Below are 22,803 nucleotides of genomic sequence, written 5' to 3' on the forward strand. Positions count from 1 at the left end.
CTTTTGTTAATACGATGTCAGCAAGTGTTCAAGTCGTAAGGGAATAAAAGTCTATCCAGTATCGTGTAAACCGCCCCATTAGAGAACAATAAGTGTAGCGAATATAATAAGTGAGACTGTTGTAAACATTAACATTAAAAAAGTGAAATCTGTAAAACGTGTTTGGTTTGAGAACAGTAGAATCCAAATATTTTATTTCATTTATTTTAAGCTGAGGGGGAACCGTCGCGGAGATTTTGCTGTATGTTGGCCAAAACAGCTCAAATATTTCACAAATAACCTCATGAAATCGCTCTTAGAGCAGCGGGAGAAAAGTTTGAAATGATTTCTCCGGGTGAGAATAGAATACAATCAGCTTTAAATTCACACGAGGAACTTCAAAAGATTGGCCAATTTTTTTCAAGTTTCAATCCATTTCCATCTTAGCCATCTGCAGACAAAAATGATTGACCCTAGTTTTTGCATGTTCCCTAGAAGGGTTATTTGTAAAACAAAATTGAACTATTATTTTAATGTTCCCATCCGATACAAATATGTTTTTTCGCTATTCAAAGTGACACTAAAAATAAGTGACACTTCCTCTTTAAAGACCTCCGAAGCCACTGTTAAGGTCCTTCTAAGACAGATTCATACCCAGTCACTGTTTCTATGTTTGTGGGCCGAGAGAAGAGTGGGTACGAGAGTGGCCTTTATTCACTCTCGTATCCAATCTTCGCGAGCCATAAAGATAAAAATAGCGACTGTTTACGAGCATTATCCTTAGGCAGGTCACGAATAGACCAGCTTACAACTGAGTTTTACGTGCACAGGGAAGACTGGAACAGCGACCATCTTTCGACGCACCATCTTCGACATGCTTGATAAACAGCTGAAAGACCGTATATGAAAATTAAACACTTATTGGCTAAACTGAAACTGAATGACAAATGCTCACCTAAAATGGCTGATAAATGTATCAACCTGTAAATTTTGCATGACTCTCAGAAAAATTCAAACTATTTGACCGCTTTCGGTCGGCTCTGTTCTGTAACTTCGGGTACAGAATTCAGCCGTTTTGTTCTCATGTTAAATTTCCAAAACCACCGATTTAATTATCGATCTCGGATTGACTTCTAAATATCCCCCCACCACGTCACTCTGAAGATTAATAAACCCATCTCCCTTGCCCAAAGTCGAGTTCAACCGTAAGTAAATCAGTTGTGCTTACATCTAAGACTGCAGATGGCCTGTCGAAGGATAAGGTGCGCGTTAGCGCTGTGCACGTAACATTGAAAATGGCTGAAAGATACTCCAGTGTTACGCCTTCTGTCATTATACAGTGCGTTTATAGACCAGCCCTCCCCATCTTCATCTTCCGAGATAGAACCCTAATAGATGTCTACAGGCATTGCATCCATCGTATCAGCTATATGGAAAGCCATTCGGTGCAAATTGGTCAATCTCGTTGATGCGTCAATTCGAAATTATCGATTTTTCAAGAAGTTTCGATTTCTAACGGATAGTATTTTTCTGTTTCGCAAAGTAGTGTTCATTGTAAACAATGAAAAATTAATTTATTTAAATGAATGGTCCTGTCCATTTTAGCGTGGAATATTATAAAATGGAGGGGTGGTTAATCATGTCTTATGTATAAGGGGGGTAAGATTTTATGTTTTCATTGTGCAGATATCTCCAAGATCTGTTTGGTGTCCAAATTTGATACAAATTGACCCAATATTGAGCGCGTAATGACTTCATGTGCCATATGGCACTCTTGTACCGCTGTAATATTGAAATCGATGGGGATGTTTAGTCGTTCCCTATATTATAGTCGGACCTCTGTTAAGCGGCCACCCTGGGGACTTTAAAAACTGGCCGCTTAATAGAGGTACAATAAAACTTGGGTAAAAATGGCAGTCAACGTAATTTTATTGCCTCTATATAGCAAAACGCTTGTTGAAAGGTGAACATTTGTGAAGATGAATGCAAAAATCATTGAAACAAAACATTAAGTGCCCTGTATTTGCGCATTTCAAGTCCGTGCAAAGTTCTAGCTCTAACACAGAGAGCACGTAGTCGATAAGTAGAGTATTCTTTTAGTGTTGAGTATCTACAGAAAAATATGCAAATCTATGTAACAAAACATCAAGTTTCTTAGGCCTTTTCTTGCATCAACAGTTTGTAAAAAAATTAGCTCAAAGTATTTCACGGACGATTTATTTCAAATAATCCGTCACTGCTGTTTGCCGTTGTAGGGCTCGGAGTAACGAGGATATCAAGTCATTTGCCTTTCCGATAGATTGGGCAAGGTCCTGGTAACCGTGGAACAGGGCAAAGTGTCGGAGTTGATCGGTGTCATTATAGTGGAGATTAAATTGCAGTTCTTGTTCTTATCAGTTATCACCTTCATATTATCTGTCACCATTTCGCTTGAAAAGGTAATTTGCTGTAAAAAAAAAAAAAAAAAAAAACCAATAAATACTAAACTTGCAACAGCAAGAAGGTGGCCGCGGCCGCTTAATAGAGGTGGCCGTTGAATAGAGGTATCGAATACAGCATTTTACTGACAAATAATGCGCGACTTTGGAAAGTGGCCGCTTATTGGAGGGTGGCCGCTTAATAGACGTCGGACTGTATAAAAAAGTTTAATATCAAACAATAAGTCCCACACCCCTGGGAGCATGATTTTCAAAGCCGCGTTCACTGCCGGTGTGTCTCGTAAAAGGTGGTTTAATTAGTCTCTCTGTTTCAGAATGCAAGTCTCCGGCTTTTTTAGGTGATCGTTATTACTACATCTTCTCCAAATGAGGGTGTAGCACGATACGAAACTTTTTCCTGATGCAGGGGGCCACACGACGCAAAATAAACTGTTCTGAACACGTTCCGTTGCCGGATCTCTTGCAGTGAAATGCACGTGCCAGACGTCTCTTTAAGTGTAAATAAACCAAACTGATTGCAAAGCTGACACTACGGCAAAGGGCTTATTTATTAGGGGCCAATATTTTAACTAGTACAACTAGTCTTCTTCAGGGCCAGAGTTACAATGAGAAAACTAACAGCTCTTAAAAGTTTACATTTAAACGTAAACATAAACGGTAAATGGTTACCACGATACGTTATATTAGCCTCTCTATGGGTACCCACAGTCTTCGTTTTCTTCGCAATTTTTTCGCAAATCTTCGTTTTTTTTAGGAAGATCTTGGTTTTATTGGATTAAAATCGTTTAAACGTTGTTGATAAATAGTTCACTTCAATAGCAAATTGCATAATGCACTGAAAAGCAATAATATATATATTTAGCCAAGCCTAAAAGCGGAGCTCCAATGTTTTTGCTAGCATTTATAGAAATCTGCTTATCGTATGGACATAGTTCCTCATCCTTTCTAAACTAAAGTTATATATATTTTTAATGCATATGCAGCAAACTCCCCATCAACAATGTAATACCAGGAGCCCATGATCATCGGCTCCTGATTTGTTGGAACAGAGGGCATTTTTTCTTAATTTTCCTTTCACTGAGCAAGGGTTGGTGATTGGTTGATCTTTGCGCTTGTACCCCAATCTCGTCCTCAGAGCCCACGCGCGTTTTTGAATGGGAATGAGATTCCTAGGAAAATCCTTAAATAATCCTTAAATAACAAGTACTGGAACCAGGTTTGTGAGCCCGCGAGAATGGGCACCCCCACCAAACCGACGTTTTCGCGAAAAGCACTAGGCTCTGAAATCTGGTTCCAGTCCTTGTTATCTATAGCTAGTCTCCTTTGCAGCCGTTATTAGGGTCGTCACGCAACGCTCCTCCCCACGGAGCGTAGCGTGACGACACTAATAACGGCTGCAAAGGAGACTATGTTATCTAAGGTCTTCCGATTCCTGATCCTAGACTCCTAGTACCCAGATCCAGCATTTAAAAAATGGCGGCAATCTCGTTCCCCGAGCCCGTATTACCCTTATCCAGCGGAACTGGCGCTGGATAAGGTAGGTACTTCATATATGGTAATTATTAATAATACCATACATGAAGTACCTACCTGAGAACGAGCGAAGAGGCGAATTTTAATTGTCTTTGCTTCGTTCCAGAGATCTGGATAAAACAGGATAAAAATAGCAGTTACTTCAGATATCTTCCTGTATTAGGATGGTGGATAAGAAAAGAAAGGATCTTTTTAATTTTTGCATAAGTTTTCAGGTTTGGAACCGATCGAATTTTTCCTACGCCTCGTCTTATTTTTCCTGCGCGACTGTGTGGAAATGTTCCCTTTTAACAGCAGATTTGAAGGAAAACTTTTAGTGCGATAAATGTCAAAACTAGAAGGGGTTTTGTTGTGTCGGGGGAAGGCGAAAGGTCCGACAGCTCTGTTAATTAAGGAGGTAAGATAACTTCAAATATTTATGTATGCATACACACCTTTAAACTGTTTGTAGTGTTTTTTTTTTCTGACGAGGGAGCAATTTTCTAAAAGTAATCTTTAATCAAGATAATATTAAAATTGCAAGCTTATACGGAATATAGTAGGCCAGTGTTGTTATATCAATTCATGTGGTCTACTAATACTAGGAGATCGTTGCAAACTAGTACACTGTGGAACAATTGAAAAACGAGTCATTATAAGTTATAGCTAAGGATTTACAAAATATTAAAAATTTCACCTTTTTCTAGTCAAATTGAGTGATTTTTTTATGTTTACGTTCTGTTTGAGGGAGATGCACATTGGAGATGTTTGAATACAGGAGAGAGATTTCTTCAAGTAAAATTAGCTTTGTGCCATTTTTATATTTTCTTACTGCACTTGTAGCTCATTAATTCAATAAATTAGATTGAAAAGCTCATTTTTAAAAATTTCTGTTATTCCCAGGTTGATAGCTATATTCTTGTACACTTAAAGTTGTTTATTTTGGTTTTTGTATAATTACTCAAACTAAGTGCTCAGTTCCATGCAACTGATATTGATTTACAAGAGAGTCAAGATGTCTTTCTTGCTCTTAACTTAATCTAAGAATGCAGTATATAATTTTCCCATTTGTTTCGGTAGGGATAGGAAAACATGAACCTTTCATAACTTCCTGTCAATCACATTAGTTCCTTTGTTTTGAGAGTGCAAAGTGATACTGTTTTGCTCAGAGAATCTACAGCAGTAATTGGCTGCCTCTTAATATTCTTGATATTGTAAAGTCAAAACAACAATCACTTGTGAATTCCTTTTGCTACTTTGTATATATGGAAACTAGTAATAATCAAAACTGGATCAGAGAGTACGTTTGATAACCGCAATCCTAGCGTTAAGGTTCTCTCCTTTGCCAATTTGGTAATGATATCATCTGCCCCTGCAAAATCTACAGGGGTGCCAGATATATGTCCCAATATCCTTTCATTCACTGCAATCAACTTTGGTTCTCCCATACAATCTCAACTCCAATCTGTGTAAGGAGTGCGTTCTTTGTATGTTGAATGCAATAAATGTCGTAAGTCTAATTAATCAACGGAATTGTTTTTTTTTTTCAGTCCATAGTCATTTGTATCTGGTTTTAAATTAAATTTATTTAGGAAATTGTTTGACATAGAATCAAATAACAATTGTGTATAAATCCTCAACCGTCCCTGTCAAAATCTTTACCAAAAAAATCCATCAGGCAGTTATGGGAGCTGGTTATCCCCAGCAGTTTTTCTACACTTTGCTACATGAGAGTTAACTTGGAGTAAAGTTGGAAATAACAAAACAATTAAGGGATAATGAAATTTTGTGCTGTGCAGTACTGACTATACAACTGAGAAATCAGAGAATTATCCTTGGAGTGTAAAAGAAAACAATTTACTTGGCATATTAACATTTTCATAAATTATAATGTTATGTGACAATCGCTGCAGTGGAAGTACCAATTTTTTTTTAACTTCCTAGGGAAAATAAATTTTGTTCAAAAAATAGGAGACAAAAAACTGACTGAAGCAAATTCAAGAGAATTAACAACTATTTGTGCAAAGAATAGGGAGTGCTGAAAAACATTGAGAGTGCAAATAACTGAGATTGCACTGTAAAAATAAATAACTGTACATATTTCATAATTCAATACCCACTACCAAGTTTTAAATTTTTCTTTCAATTAAAAGAGATGGCTGATAAGAAGTTTGACCTTTTGTCTGTTAAATCACTGAATATCAGTCATCTCCTCTCTAGATGATTGGTGAGAGATGGGAAACAGCTGATATTCAGGCTTTGTAAAAAATATATATATATATATATAACTAATGGTAAGGTAAGGTTTTGTCTTACAGTGCAACAAACTCAACCAAGGCCACCGATAAGACAGACACTTTGAAATTTAAAGAAATGTTCTCGTCTTTTATTGGTTTATCAACTAACAAAGCCAGACTCCTTTGTTGTAAACTTGACCTGTGAGTGGCTGATCAATGTTGGGTGGCCCCAGTTGAGTTCGTTGCACTGTAAAGTATACAGGGAATGCCCCTTGTTCAGCATATTTCTGTAGCCTCTATCAATTTAGTCAATACAGTCAACTCTCTCATACCGACCACTTCTCGTAAGCGACCACCGCCCGTAAGCGACCACTTCGTAGACAACCGTTTTGTTTCTCAGTTAAATACTGTTTCAAGAGCTCTCTTGTACATGTAAGGGACCACCACTCAATTTCTATAGAGACCGCGACCACTTTTTAGGCCAGAAATTATACATATTCTTTTGTTTTCTGTTTACGGTAAGCAACCACCTAACATAATCACGTATGATCGTTAGTAAATCATTACTAAGAAGTGACAAAAGTTCAATTTTTAATGATGCTACCCCGGACTGCTGACAGATAATAACAGTTTACAGACAGAGAAGATGGCTATAATTAGATCTGTAGGTAAACGGGACAGATCTGTTCCTAAATGTTATACAAAGTTTTATCAGAAGAATAAATGTGAAAAAATCAAATAAATTAGTTTCTATTTGCCTAATTTAGCTGCTAAGGTAAAATTACGCTTATTTTGTTGATCTTTCCCGTAAGCGACCACCTCCCGTAAGCGACCACTTTGTCGTGCACCAAGGTTGGTCGCTTACGAGAGAGTTGACTGTAGTTATAAGAATGATTGAGTGACAGTGCTGACTGTTGCTTATAAACACAGCTATTGTAGGCTCAGATAACCAGTAGCCAATCTCTGTTGTACACAACATGCTAGAGCAATAGCCCTGCATCAGGCCAACTAATTAAAATCTTTACGGCTGAAGAAAAATTTTGTATACTCAGCCAGTGCCCATTCATTGGCTCCTGCCATCACATCAACATTTATCAAAAGGTAAAAAATTTAATATGCCACTGGACCTATCCCTTGATGGGAAAAGTGCACAGTCAGAAACTTTCACGCAAGAATGGATAATTTACAATGAACTGCCTCAACAAGAACTTCATTAACACAATGATTCATGAGCCATACTGTGTTTTCATCACATCTGTCATGATCTGTGATGGTAAATAAAAAGCTTACATCAATTTATTTTTTGCTACAGCTAAAACACAAGATCTAAACCTTCCAGTAAAGGTTACACCCTCTGTGCATGGCTTTTGTGCCCAGGCAGTGGTAAATCTTAAAACACTCCTGAGTGAGGGTTCATAATTTATGCAGATGGGGGCCTGTGATGATGCCGAATTGTCCAGAATTTGCAAGTCTGATTACCGCATCAGGATTCATCAAGCACGTGAAAGCAGTGGCTAGGGGAAAGCTGGCTGAAAAGGACTAATTCTGGAGTTGGCCCAGATGCCATTTCAGATTTCATGACAAATCAGACATAGAAATTTAGAAGACGACTGTGACCAGCTCACTATGAAATTACGTAGATAAAGAATGGAAAGAAATGCATGGAGGGTTGCTCATGACATAGCGTTGCACATTGACCATGCACCTGTTGTCAGATTACATAAGTGCATTTGTAACAGAGAGGGAGGAGGAGGCGGGTTTTTTTTTTCAACAGGACCCAGCTAATCATGATTACTTGAAGGCATCTGAAAGTTAAAAAAAACATGGCTATAATCATTATTTTGCAAAAGTTTGTGGCTAGAGTTATACATGGAATTTGTCAAAGACACCTGCGAGTTAGGGAAGAGCAGCAGTGCACTTCATGTGAAAATGGTTGGCTGGCTCCATGATGGACAGAATTCCATGCCCTTCCCTGGATAAAGAGAAGTTAAGGTACAAATTAAAATGTCTTTGAATCTCCGGCTACTAATCTTAAGCTGGAACCGCATGACCAGTACTGTTGATGACTTTATGCCTAATTCCTTCAATGAAGGAAAGCTGAACACAGCGAAAGAAACTGCAGACTTTTCTTCTACCTTAGTTTGTGGTTTCTGAGGAGCTAGTGAAAATATACCTAGACATCTCCATTTTCCAAAGATTTGCGAAGTCAAGCGACCATTGAGAAGCAATGAAACAGAGAACGAGGATAACAATTGGGAAGAGTTACTACTATCTGGAGGGTTAAAATATCTTGTTTTTTTAACTTGTCACTCACTTGAAAAAACATTCCCTTCTATACAAGAAAAAAATTGAAAAAATTAAAAGATTGTACTAATAACCAGTCATCTACAAGAAGCAAAGGGGGCAGACATTAGTGACAATGGAAGTGCCAGGCTAGTGTCTTTTACAAGCTAACAAACCCACATCTGATGATAATGATAAAAAAGGGTGGAGACGACACTGTTGTTGTGGGTGAAACATGGTGCAGTGAAACTAAGGAGATGCTGAGTGAGAGTGAGAATGATGATAGTGAGTGTGAACTTTTACCATTGCCGGCAAATAAAAAGTGCAGCACTAGAAGTGGACACACTTTGCAGTCAATAATTATTGGTAAATCGCTTAACCCTATATAGTATAGAAAAGTGCTTAGACCCCCAATATTGTTAGTCGCTTAACTGGAAGGGGTATTTTGCAGAATGCCGAATGCTGAATGTCGCATTTTACGCACCTATAACAGTTTAGCATTAAGGTTACCGTATACCTTTAGAGGTCTCTCGCGTCCAAGCGATGTCCACGTCCAGTTTAAACTGTAGATATGTAAACCCCTACATCAAATTAAAGCTTATAGAGCTGGCTATCAAACTATATCAAGAATTTTGAAATTAAATGAATTGTCGAATTGTTTGCCACCTCTAAATGCGAGCGTCCGAATCACCTTTTAAAGGCTACAAGTCAAGTGAATTTTCGCTAATTGAATTTGCTCCTCAGTTTCCGGACCCAAAGCGCAAAAAACAAAATGTCTGCGTTCTGTGATATTCAATTGCAGTGAAAAGTTACAGAACATTTTCTTAATACGATTAAACAAATGTGAAGTGATCGTATAAAAATTGCTCGGAGAAAAAATATTATTTAAAAGAAAAAATTCGCGACAAGTCTTTGTTCCTTATATGTTAAACTAGCTACTGTCTAAAATTGAAGGTAAACAAACAAATTCCATTTGAGTTTTAGCTCTTTAAAGTGCCCCCTACAAGTGAAAAAATTGATTTGAGAAAACAGCGCTAAAAATTCGACAATTCATTTTATTTCAAAATTCTTGGTATAGTTTAATAAGCCGGCTCTGTAAGCTTTAATTAATTTGATGTGGGGGTTAGGTATCCACAGTTTCAACCGTACACTCTACGTCGCTTGAACGCGAGACACCTATTAAGCAACAAACAAAGTTATCAAGGGCTAAGCACTTTTCTATTTCTGTTTAGGGCTAAGTACTGATTATTCAGGTGGTTAGCTTTAATTTGTTGTTATGGCAGCCATTGCATTAAAGGTGGACTTCCATAGATTCAACGTTCGGTATTCTGCAAAATACCCCTGCCGCTTGAAAATTAAACCTTAATTCTATTCGGCCTCATGCAAATAAAAATACTATCTGCTATACTATAAGGTATATTAAGGTAGTAAGGTATCCTCTTGAAACCCAAAAACCCATTTCAATAGAACTTACATTCTAAGCTACATGGATATGAGTGGGGGGTACAAAAAAAATATCAAAACATTATGTACACTGTAGGTAAATATTCAGGACGGGATTGGCTATTTATCGAGACTTTTTGATAGTTCTCTTCACGCTCAAAGTATTTTTTTCTGTTGTTATTATTCTTTTTAGTTTTAAAGATGATCGAGGCGAACTGTCACTGTCTTAGGCAAATTTTGTTTATCAACAAAAAGCTGTATTTATTTATTTATTTATTATTTATTTACTTATTTATTCACCACGACATACAAACATAGAAAGTTACAATGAATAATAGACTAGGATTACAAGTACATAAGTTTAGAGTAAATAATAATAGTAAAAGAAGTAAGAAGTGGCGAGGAGACCTCAAGAAACCCCCGGGCTTATACTGAGAGGTCTCCTCAGAGATATGTTGGGACTTTAAGACCAGTAAAGACATTGTATTGAGATTTTTAACATACGGTGGTGGTAAGACTATAAAGACGTAACAGAGTCGGACGTTTCATGCAATTAACTGAGGAAATCAAGATGCTTTCTTTTGAAGGTGGATAGACTAGGGGAAGACGTAATTGATAATGGCAAAGCATTCCATATTTTTGGCCCTCTATAGAGTATAGTAAATTGCTTGATATTAGTTCGGCAGGTGTGAGGTCGAAAATGAGCTGAGGCTCTAGTATCATAATTATGAATTTGACCACCAGTCGGAAATAAATTTAGAAAGGGCGAAGGCAGCAAACGTTGGTGATAGGAAAACATAAATTTTGCAATATAAAAGGAATTCACTTTAAAAATATCTAGGATCTTCAATTGTGCAAATAAAGGTGCAGAAGGTGCAAGGTGATTAGAATTTGTCATAGCTCGCACAGCTCGTTTTTGAAGAAGAAAAATGCGATTTAAGTTTGTTACATAAGTAGAAGACCAAACTGTAGTACAATAAGTTAAATAGGGATAAATTAAGGTATAATACAAAGATTTTTTAGTGTTTGATGACAAAAGGAAACGAAATCTGTACATTATACCAACGGACTTAGAGATTTTCTTGCAAATATAACTGATAACTGTACATAAACCTCAGAGAAAAAGGCTACACTTACCATGAAACAGACTTAAAATATACATGTATCCTGGAGTAATAAATGGAAAAAAAACAAACTGTGATAAATTATTCATAACAATCAGAACAGAGATAAACTACACGACGATCTTCAAAAATTTGCACAAACAAGCGAACAAATTTTGCGTACGCTTGATGTTATGATGCATGATGAAAATGAGGTCACACTTTTGACTAAGACTTAATTTTACATTCGCTTTTAACGTTTTTTGAAAAGAAATATCCTATCCTTTAAAGTATTTGTGTTTATTCTCTGTGAAGTTTGTCAGAAATAAATGCAAAAATTAGAAATATATGCGAGAAAAACTTGTCAGTAGTTTATGCTAACGATAAAAAAGTGTTACGAGACGTTTGTTTCACTGACCACAATCAGGGCTTGAACAATCGATGAAACCGATGATTGGAAAATCAATCAATCAATCGATGACAATAGATGCCTTGTTAGTTAATTGGCATCAATTGGCATCGGCCAATCAATGACCAATCGATAATCACACAAAAGTGGTCGCAACTCATCGATTGTCATCGATTGGTGTTAAAAAAAATTTCGGTATTCCACACGTTCCAGCATGTACGCATACGCTCTCGCAGAACGCACAAATGTTTCAGATTTGAATTCGTTCACCGGATAGTTTGTATGCAAATGCGACTGGAGACGAGTGAGCTCTGAATGTTGGGTGATGTAATTATACTGAATTGTAATAAAATAAACCAGAATTAACGTGAATAGGCTTCAGTAATCATTTTATTACTTCTTTGCCACAACAAAGGTGCATAAAGTAAACAGGGTAAAAAAATGGATAAAGTTTACTGCATGCAGGCTTAAATGAGTGAGCCGTATGGTAAAAGCTGGAAAGAAAGAGACCATATCGAGAAACTTAGTTAGAGCTGCGGGGGAAAAAGCCAACAACACAACATGTACAGCCTCTGTCCGAAACACAGTGACCACCGGTCACAAGAGAACTATAGCCACAGTTTGGACTCAGATTCTTTTTGTAAATCTTGACTGAAAATAAAACACATCAAAAATGTGAACCAATCGATGTCAATTAACTTATCGATTGGCGTTGATAATCGAAAAAATTGATAATCGATGAAATCGATAATCACAAAAAACCTGTGCATCGATTGTTCATCAATTATCAATATCAATCGATTAATTGGCATCGATTGTCATCGATTGATTTTCTTATCATCGGTTTCATCGATTGTTCAAGCCCTGCTATAATAGTCATTTTTACCTGTCCTGAGAATCAAATTTTCTTACATGAAGCAAAAAGGAATGAGATTAGAAAATAAAACTCCAAGGCTAGGGAAATAACGAACATGGACCGAAAAAATGAGCTAAAGAGACTGTTCTGAAGTTAGCAGTAGCTTAAGTTAAACAAGTTGCGGTGTGAACACTGCACAAAAATATCTTGCAAAAGTCAGCAAAGTTTTGTCAACAAAATCACATTTAAGCTTAAATATACTCGCCTCTTTGGAAATAACCAGTCCTTTTATTCCATTGTTGATTTTTTCGTTCGTTTTACAACGTTAAGTGAGCGAAACGTTTCACTTCAAGAGGAAAAATCCAACGTTTCTTCGCGGATCAGAGTAAAATGATTTCTGTTTTAAGATCCGCTGTTTACGTGCCGCTTGTAAAAGAGTCCTTCTCCGCCGCTATTCGCCTTGCTCTTTTTCCCGCTGTTGGAAGGCAAAATTGGACCAGATTAGAAAATAAAACGCCAAGGGATCGAAACAATGAATATGAACCGAACAAATGAGCTCAAAGGACTCTGAAGTTAGCAGGTCAACACTGCAAGAAATCAATTTATTGCAAAACAGCCGCAAACCAGCAAAGTTTTATCTACAAAATCACATGAATATACATGTACTTGCCTTTTCTGAGAATAACCAGTCCTTTTATTCTATTGCTGATTTTTTCGTTCGTTTTACAGCGTTAAGTGAGCGAAACGTTTCACTTCAAGAGGAAAAATCCAACGCTTCGTCGCGCCAGATCGGAGTAAAATGATTCACTTTAAGATCGGCGACCCTAAAAGCCGGAATGGTGGAACGGAGGAATGGTGGAAAATCACCCCAACCAAATCCTAAAACAGGGAACGGCGGAAATCACCCCAAATATACTATAACCTTAAACCTAACCCTTACCCGTTCCGTGTTTTAGGATTTGGGGTGATTTTCTGCCTTTCCACCGTTCCGCTAAGTTCTAGGGTCTTCCCTTCAAGACTCACGGCGCCTGCTGTTTATGATCAGTGCCACCTTCATGTAGGTTCCCGCCGCGAGTTTCTCCCGCTGTTGGAAAGTAAAATTTGGAGGAGATTAGAAAATAAAACACCAAGGGAAACAATGAACGTGGACCGAAAAAAAAAATGAGTTCAAAAGACTGCTCTGAAGTCAGCAATATTAAGCTTAAGTTTAAATTAAACGGCGTCTCAGCACGATAGCAATCCAGCAAAATTTTGTCAACAAAATCACATGAATATACTCACCTCTTCTCAGATCAAGCAGTCCTTTTATTCCATTGCCAATTTTTTTTAGTTCCTTCTACAACGTTAAGTGAGCGAAACGTTTCACTTCAAGAGGAAAAATCCAACGTTTCGTCGAGCCGGCTCGGAGTAAAGTGATTTCACTTCAAGATTCTGATGATATGGCAGCCAATTTGTTTCTCCCGCCGCTAGTCGTATTGCTCTTTCTCCCTCTGTTGGTCACAAAAATTGACTTTGTAGTCTGTCAAAATTATCATTTTTATTATTTCTTTCTAAAACGCAGTTGGTGATGCAACTTCCCGCCGTAAAAAAACGGACTGCAGCACAGGGTTTGAGTCTCTAATTTCATATTGGCTTACATGGAGTAGCATGCGTACGGTCGGTCGGACGGTCGGTCGGACGGAAGTGACGTCATAACCAAACCAAAATTTCTCGCACTGATGGGTTTACCAAAATCTCTTAGCTATGGGGCTCCGCTCGCGCGCGCCTTGCGGCGCGCGCGGGAGCTCCGCTATAAACAGTTATTGAAACAATAAAGGATTGTTGGATTCTTTGAAGACGTTTTAACCCTATTTTAACATGCTAGCAGTCTTGCATGAGAAACAACATTAGACACTCGCCAGAAGAAATTTCAATAGCATCCTAGAGACTCACAAGAGAGTTGTCTATCTTAGCTGCAAATAGCTGCAGCGGATGCGAGCTAAGCCACAAAATAATGGAGGTACATTTCAGCTCTAAGAACATAATAGCTGTTTTTCAGATAAGAAGCAACTCAGCAAGCTACAGCGCAACAAGCTATAGATCGTTTTCAAGTGACATCACGCATTGGCCCGCCGCCATATTGGTGTACCACTTTTGATTGCGTAATACGGCATTGGTAGGTCACAACTGCGGGGAGACTGGGCCGAGCTTTCGACGGGAACAGACGCTGTTTTCTGTGCTCTACGAATATCCTTCGAATGGCGTAGAAAGAGGGCTCCTTTTCGTTTAGACACAATGTCAGATAAAGAGGGGAACGCCGCGGAAATAGGTGAAGATAGTCGTAAAAGAAAAAGGACAACGCAAGGCTCTCAGACAGATGACGAACTTTTGACGGCGGGCGAAACGAATCCGTCCATGGCGGCGACGCTAACAGAAATCAACCGTAAACTCGACATTGCTCTAGCTGGAATAAAGGAAATCGAAGAGCTCAAGGAAAAACAGCGTATTTTGGAGAAAGAAAACTCCGATTTGAGAGAAAGCTTAGAGTTCGCTCATAAGTCCATAGTGACCTTGACTGAGAAAGCCGACGCTCAACAGAAGACGCTATCAACGCTCACCGAAAGTGTGAAAAAATTAACACAAGCTGTTGATGTGGAAAAGGAACGTGCTGTAAAGCTCGAAAGCCATAGCAGACGGAATAATCTTGTTTTCTACAATATCCCCGAAGAGCGACAAGAATCCAGTTCTACGACAGAAACTCTGCTATACACCTTCCTAGAAAGAAACCTCAATATGGAGGAAGAAATTGATGAAATACCGATCGAACGGGCACATCGCCTTGGCAAGGTCAGGCAAGACAAGAAACCTCGCCCAATCATTGCAAAGTTCAGCTTTCACAAAGATAAGGAGCGCATACTATCGAATGCCCGTACACTAGCAGGCACAAATTATGGCATTTCACAGGATTTTCCGAGAGAGATCGTTGAAATACGGAAGGGTTTAATCAAGGCAATGAAGGAAGCAAAGAAGGAGGGTCATGATACAAAACTGGTTTACGACAAACTGTACATAAATGGTAAAAGATACAGACCGCAACCGTGAACAGAATATCAAGTGTCTTTACAGGAGCCTTTAAGCCGGACCCAACTTAAGTATACTTTTTATGTTTTCTGTAATTAATGTAACTATTTGTTTAAACTCGTCTTTATTTCACTGTATGTCTTGTATATGGCCAAGTTTTGCAAAAGGACTAACAACCCTACGAATGACGTATGCAAATATCGGAGCACCTAGTTTTTTTTTCTTTTACTTCTTTATAGATGGCTAAAATAACTTTATCTTCGCTTAATGTCCGAGGCTTAGCTAATGATGAAAAAAGGAGAGAATTATTTTATTGGCTTAAAAAGAAAAATTTTTCTATTTATATGTTACAAGAAGTTCATTGTACGGAAAAGTCTTCTGAGAATTGGGCAGCTGAATGGGGCTATTCAGCTTTATTCAGTGGTCTGATGAGCAACAAATTAGGTGTCGCTATTCTTTTTAATAACAACTTTTCCTTCAAAATCTTGAGGCAGCTCTGTGATAAAGAGGGCAGATACATTATTGTTGATTTGGAAGTTGGTGAGCTGACCTTGACGATCTGCAATATTTACGCTCCGAATACAGATGATCCAGTTTTCTTTAAAACAGTGAGCGAACAAATGTTGTCATTTAAATGCGATGAAATTATTCTCGGCGGAGATTTCAATCTGGTTTTGGATATTTTAAAAGACAAAAAGGGTGGGAAGCAAACAACACACTGGAATTCTTTAAAAGAACTTAAATCTATTCAGAATAATTTGGATCTGACTGACATATGGAGGGACTTAAATCCCGAGGAAAAAAGATACACTTGGAGACGGAATAGACCAGCAATACATTGTCGTTTAGATTTCTTTTTGGTTAGCTTAAGTATCGCGGGAAGAATCTCAAATGCTGATATTCTTCCTGGGTACAAAACCGACCATTCGATGTGTAAAATTGACATCAACTATCATTCAAATCCCAGAGGACCAGGTTTCTGGAAATTGAATTGCGCGCTTTTGAGTGAAGTTGATTATGTGAATGCTATCAAATCGACAATCACCGAAACAGTCAGCCAATACGAAAACGATGAAGGAGTCGATGAAGTGTTGCTGTGGGAAATGTTGAAACTTGAAATTAGAGATGCCTCAATGAAATATTCCAAAGCTAAAATGAAGAAGATGAAAAATAAAGAGGCAAACACTGAACGGGAGTTAGCCGCCCTAGAAAGGCAATTGGAACAGGATGTGAACAATGATAAAGAAGTTCTTGAGGAACAGATAAGATTGAAGAAAAATGAATTGGAGAGTATCATGCAGTACAAAACAAAAGGGGCCATAATTAGATCTAAGGCCAGATGGTACAATGAAGGTGAGAAAAATAGCAAATATTTCTTGAAATTAGAGAACAGGCATTGTAGGAGGAAAACAATAATGCAGATTAAGGCGAGTAACGGTTCATATGTTACGAACGACTTAGATATTTTAGAAGAGTGCAATTGCTTTTATAGTACGCTTTACGCTTCAAAAAAAAACCGCAGTGACATCTTCTGGCGATCTGTTTTTTAGTCAGGAACACCCTACACTTAATGAGATCAATAAGCAAAAATGCGAAGGACTGATGACTGAAAAAGAATGCTTCGAGGCTCCAAAATCAATGGAATCCGATAAATCGCCTGGAACGGAAGGCCTCCCAGCAGAATTTTATAAAGTGTTCTGGGGGGATGTCTCTCCTTTCCTCGTAAGTTGCCTTAACAAAAGTCATCAGAAGGGTAAGCTTGCTATAACGCAAAGAAGGGGTATCATTTCTTTGATACCCAAGAAAGACAAGTCTCTACAAGAACTAAAAAACTGGAGACCCATTACATTATTAAACTGTGACTACAAAATTGCTTCCAAGGTGATTGCCTCTCGACTTAAGGTTGTTTTGGAAAATTTAGGAGACAACGACCAAACTGGCTTCTTGAAAGGGCGCTCCATTGCAGAAAACATTTGCTTGATTAATAATGTCATCTCATACACAGAGTCAAAGAACATTACCGGGCTACTTCTCTTTGTTGACTTTGAGAAAGCCTTCGATACTATCGAATGGGCATTTATCGAGAAAACATTCCATCATTTTGGTTTCGGTTCTTCCTTTATAAAGTGGATAAATCTGTTTTATTGTGATATTCAAAGCTGTGTTATAAATAATGGTTGGTCGACAGGTTTCTTTGAATTGGGTCGAGGTGTAAGGCAGGGCTGTCCCCTCTCGCCTTACATTTTTATCTTGTGCGCAGAGGTGTTAGCAACTTCAATTCGCAAAGACAATGAGGTTAAAGGAATCACAGTAGGCAGCACTGAAATGTAACCTTAGTCAATATGCAGATGACACCACGCTGATTTTGGATGGTAATCAAAATTCGCTTCAGCGCTCGTTTTATATATTGGAAAAATTCGGTGAGGTTTCAGGTTTACGAGTAAATTGTGAAAAGACTGAAGCTCTATGGATTGGCTCCAAGAAAGGGTCAAACCAAATTTTATGCTCTGATAAAAACCTGAAATGGGCGGATAGCAAGGTTAGAGCTTTAGGTGTTTGGTTCTGCATTAATTACGAAGAAAGTAAGAAGTTAAATTATGAAGAGAAAGTTCATAAGGTAGGCGAAATTTTAAATAATTGGGGAAACAAGAGATTAACCTTGATCGGTAAAATTGCAGTTATCAAGGCTCTTGCTGCGTCACAACTTGTTTATGTGATGTCGTCAACTACGTCGTGCTCAAAATCATTGAAAGAGACAAATGACCTTCTTTTCAAATTCCTTTGGGATTACAAGGGCGACAAAATTAAGCGGACTGAAATGATAGCAGGTTACCAAGATGGTGGTCAAAAAATGTTAGACAAAATGGAATTTAATAAGGCTTTAAAAATATCATGGATACTTAAATATCTTTCAAATAACTCTAAATCTAAATGGAAGCGCTTTTTCGATTTTCATTTGTCTAAGGTAGGCGGAAAGTTGGTTTTTCTCGGTAACTTGTCACCAAAAGATGCCCAAAATCTCAATATAAAAGATGCTTTCACCCAAGAACTTATTGAGTTGTGGGCAGACTTAAACTATAAGGATTCCTTTGCCTCCCTAGCTGAATTTAGTGCTGGCCATATTTGGAATAACTCGTTGATCAGAATCGCAGCCAAGAGTATCTTCTATCATGAACAATGGGTTAATGCGGGGTTGCTAAAAATCAATGATTTGATGACAAGCGATTCAAGGCTCATAACTTACAGTTCTTTTAAAGACAAGTTTTGCCTTCCTGTTTCCTTCCTCGAATTCTGTGGAGTAACTTCGGCAATCAGGAGTGCTATGAGTTCTTTAAAATTGACATCGCCAGATAAAAAAATTCAAGAAAATGTACTCCACATACTAAACTCAACAAATAAACCAAGTCAGGCAGCCTACAAAATCCTCATCAATAAAAAATGTACTCGCCCTGAAAGGAGCCAAAAGAAATGGTTAAGGGACTGTGAAATTGAAAACGTGGAGAATTTGGACTGGGAGTCAATTTATCTACTGCCTAGGTTATGTACAGTTAGTACGAAACTAAGGAACTTCCAGTTCAAATTCTCCATAGGAAAACCGCTACAAATTCATTTTTGTATAAAATTAAACTTTCGGAAACAAATCTCTGTTGCTTCTGTCAAAGAGCACAGGAAACATTGCTTCATCTTTTCTGGGAGTGCCCGATCACACAGGCCTTTTGGAATAGTGTTGAACTATTTTTCGTTTCCGCTGATTTAATTCCAGCCTCACAAGTTTTAACGTTATGCCATTGTTTAGGTCTTAAAGGAGATAAAAACGCCTCCTTATTGAATCATTGTTTACTTCTTGGCAGATATTATATTTACTCCTGCAAATACAAGGACGTTAAACCATCGTTAATTGAATATCTTAATCAAGTTAGATGTAATTTAAAAGTAGAAAAACATGTTTCTATTGTTACAGGAACACAAAACGCTTTCCAGCAAAAGTGGCACCAAATACTTCAGTCATTATAACTCCTCAATCTTTCCTTTAAACAACCCATAAAATAGACGATTATACTTGAATAATTTGAAGGTTCTCCTTTAACAAAAAAAAATAATAATAATAATAATAAATAATAATAATAATAATAATAATAATAATAATAATAATAATAGTAATTAATCCTATATTTCTTGGCCCTTTAGTTTCTTTTTCCTTGATGTTCCAGTTTTGGTGTAATAAATTGTTTTTTTCTTACTCTTATTAAGTAATAGCGTATCTGTTAGTGCTGTTTCTCTTAATTTTTGTCTTTATTAGTAGTGTAACGTTTAGTAGAACTGTTTTGTAAAAGGTACATGTAAACTCTCAGATATTACCTAAAGTACTGTAATTCTTGGTAATTAATCTAACTAAATAGTTTCTAACATAGTCTTCTATTGGCATGTCAATATTGTACTGTATTGTAAGTATTGTAAATGTAAGGAAAGTATTGTATAATAAAATTATTTAAAAAAAAAAAAAGGTCACAACTGCAATTGATTATCCCCACTAGTAAAAATGGATTTAAACAAAAGCGAATCAAGCTCCGAGGATAATTCGAAGGTTGCCTATTCTTTTCCGATTTCTGAAAATGCAAAGAAGCTGGATTTGCCGGTCAGAGATCGATATTTGCAGAAAATATCCACAATCGGAATCGATCTAGTGTTGATCGAAGGGGAAGCACTTTCAGCCTGACTGTTTACCTCCGGTCGAATCCACAGATATCTTGTGTTTTCTCGTTTTGGAGACAAGCTTCTACACTCATTATTTGACATCTGCAGCTACTTTTTTTTTTATCCACAGTGTATTCTTTTCCGAATTCAGCGATTGTTTAATCTTTTCCATGCGATTTATAGTTTTTGAATTTTGACGTTGCTCGCAGTGTACCAAGCTGTTGCATTCATTTGCCTCTATCTCTCTTATTATTTGTGCTATGGTGCTACTTTTTTTTAATGGATAGTGTATTCTAATCCGAATTCAACAAAAGTTTAAGCTTTTTCATACGTGTCTAATTTAACGAAAATTGACTTACGCGTTCACAAGCTTTTGCATTCATTTGCCTCTTTCTCTCACAATATTTGACCTATGCGGCTACTTTTTCTTTAATCCACAGCGATCAGCAATACTTTAATCTTATCCATACAATTTATAGTTTTTGAGTTTTGACGTTGCGCGCACAAGTAATTGAATTTTTCCGGCGTGTAATTGAACGAAAATTCAGTCACGCGTTCACAAGCTGATGCATTCATTTGCCTGTATCTCTCTTACTATTTTTCCTATGCTGCTTTTTTTTTTTTTCAATCCACAGCGTATTGCTTACGAAATTCAACGAAAGTTTAATCTTTTCCATACGATTTATAGTTTTTGAGTTTTGACGTTGCGCGCACAAGTAATTAAAATTTTCCGACGTGTAATATAACCCGAATATAACGCAAATTGCGTTACGCGTTCACAAGCTGTCGCATTCATTTGCCTGTATCTCTCTTATTATTTGTGATGTGGTGCTACTTTTTTTTTAAATGGATAGTGCATTCTAATTCAAATTGAACAAAAGTTTAAGCTTCTTCATACAACTTATAATTTTGGAGTTTTGACTTAGCGCGTACAAGTCATTGAAAATTTCCTGTGTGTAATTTAACGAAAATTGGGTTACGCGTTCACAAGCGGTTCCATTCATTTGCTGCTATTTCTCTCATTATTTGTCCTATGCTGTTTATTTTTCTTTTAATAGACAGTGCATTCTTTTTTAAATTCAGCGAAAGTTTAAGCTTTTTCCTACAATATATAGTTTTTTAATTTTATCTTAGCGCGCACAAGCAATTAAATTTATCCGGTTTGTAATTTAACGAAAATTGACTTACGCGTTCACAAGCTTTTGCATTCATTTGCCTCTATCTCTCACATTATTTGACCTATGCGGCTACTTTTTTTTTTTTATTTCACATTGTAGTGTTTTCCAAATTCAGCAATAGTTTAATCTTATCCATACAATTTATAAATTTTGAGTTTTGACGTTGCGCGCACAAGTAATTGAAATTTTCCGGCGTGTAATTTAACGCAAATTGCGCTACGCGTTAACAAGCTGTTGCATTCATTTGCCTGTATCTCTTTTATTATTTTTGCTATGGTGCTACTTTTCTTTTAATGAACAGTGTATTGTAATCTGAATTCAACGAAGGTTTATGCTTCTTCATACGATTTGTAGTTTTTTAGTTTTAACTTAGCGCGTACAAGCATTTGGATATTTCCGGCCGTATGTAATTTAACGCAAATTGCGCTACGCCGCGTTCACAAGCTGTTGCATTCATTTGCCTGTATCTCTTTTATTATTTGTGCTATGGTGCTACTTTTTTTTTAATGCATGGTGTATTCTAATCCGAATTCATTGAAAGTTAAAGCTTCTTCATACGATTTATAGTTTTTTTTTTAGTTTTGACTTAGCGCGCACAAGTCATTGAATATTTCCGGTGTGTAATTTAACTAAAATTTGGGTTACGCGTTTACAAGCGGTTGCATTCATTTGCCTTTACCTCTTTCATTATTTGTGCTATGGTGCTAATTTTTTTTAATTCACAGTGTATTGTTTTCCAAATTCAGCAATAGTGTAATCTCATCCGTACAATTTATAGTTTTTGAGTTTTGACGTTGCGCGCGCGCGCACAAGTAATTGAAATTTTCCGTTGTGTAATTTAACGCAAATTGCGCTACGCGTTCACAAGCTGTTGCATTCATTTACCTGTATCTCTTTTATTATTTGTGATTTGGTGCTATTTTTTTTAATGGATAGTGTATTCTAAGCCAAATTCAACGAAAGTTTAAGCTTCTTCATACAATTTAAAGTGTTTGAGTTTTGACTTAGAGCGCACAAGTCATTGAATATTTCTGGGGTGTAATTTAGCGCAAATTGACTTACTCGTTCACAAGCGGCTGCATTCATTTGCCTCTATCTCTCTCATTATTTGTGCTATCGTGCTATTTTTTTTCTAATGAATAGCGTATTCTAATCCAAATTCAACGAAAGCTTAAGCTTTTTCATACAATATATAGTTTTTGAGTTTTATCTTAGCGCGCACAAGCAATTGAATTTTTCCGGTGTGTAATTTAACGAACATTGACTTACGCGTTTACAAGCTTTTGCATTTATTTGCCTCTATCTCTCACATTATTTGACCTATGCGGCTACTTTTTTTTAAATTTATATTGTATTGTTTTCTAAATTCAGCAATTGTTTAATCTTATCCATACAATTTATAAATTTTGAGTTTTGACGTTGCGCGCACAAGTAATTGAAATTTTCCGGCGAGTAATTTAACGCAAATTGCGCTACGCGTTCAGAAGCTGTTGCATTCATTTGCCCGTATCTCTTTTATTTTTTTGCTATGGTGCTACTTTTCTTTTAATGGACAGTGTATTCTAATCCGAATTCAACGAAGGTTTATGCTTCTTCATACGATTTATAGT

The 22,803-nt window shown here is 37.1% G+C and overlaps 2 protein-coding genes across 2 annotated transcripts in view; both read left to right on the forward strand.

Annotated features, from left to right (window-relative positions):
- LOC146482904 (tetratricopeptide repeat protein 28-like) overlaps nt 1–22,803 on the forward strand; it is a 234,347-nt gene that overhangs the window by 114,896 nt on the left and 96,648 nt on the right. The gene's annotated exons all lie outside the window — the stretch shown is intronic.
- Nucleotides 1–22,803, forward strand: part of LOC146482908 (tetratricopeptide repeat protein 28-like) — a 47,086-nt gene that overhangs the window by 5,900 nt on the left and 18,383 nt on the right. The gene's annotated exons all lie outside the window — the stretch shown is intronic.

Source organism: Pavona decussata, unplaced genomic scaffold (assembly GCF_977016875.1).
Source record: "Pavona decussata unplaced genomic scaffold, jaPavDecu1.1 SCAFFOLD_41, whole genome shotgun sequence".
NCBI classification, from domain to species: Eukaryota; Metazoa; Cnidaria; class Anthozoa; order Scleractinia; family Agariciidae; genus Pavona; species Pavona decussata.